This window comes from Phoca vitulina, unplaced genomic scaffold, assembly GCF_004348235.1.
Source record: "Phoca vitulina isolate PV1807 unplaced genomic scaffold, GSC_HSeal_1.0 scaffold43, whole genome shotgun sequence".
Taxonomy (NCBI): domain Eukaryota; kingdom Metazoa; phylum Chordata; class Mammalia; order Carnivora; family Phocidae; genus Phoca; species Phoca vitulina.
In genome coordinates, this window is record NW_022589746.1 from 4,243,927 (window position 1) to 4,244,360 (window position 434).

Here is a 434-nt window from a genome sequence, read left to right on the forward strand (position 1 = left end):
TTTGAGGAGTTTGTAAAACAAGAAAAAAAAAGGGGGGGGGGGGGGGGGGGGGGGGGGGGGGGGGGGATGGGGTGACTGGGTGACAGACACTGGTGAGGGTATGTGCTCTGGTAAGCGCTGTGAATTGTGCAAGACTGTTGAATCTCAGATCTGTACCTCTGAAACAAATAATGCAATATATATTAAGGAAAAAAAAAAGAAGAAGATAGCAGGGGGGAAAGAATGAAGGGGGGGAAATCTGAGGGGGAGACGAACCATGAGAGACGATGGACTCTGAAAAACAAACTGAGGGTTCTAGAGGGGAGGGGGGTGGGGGGATGGGTTAGCCTGGTGATGGGTATTAAAGAGGGCACGTTCTGCATGGAGCACTGGGTGTTATGCACAAACAGTGAATCATGGAACACTACATCTAAAACTAATGATGTAATGTATGG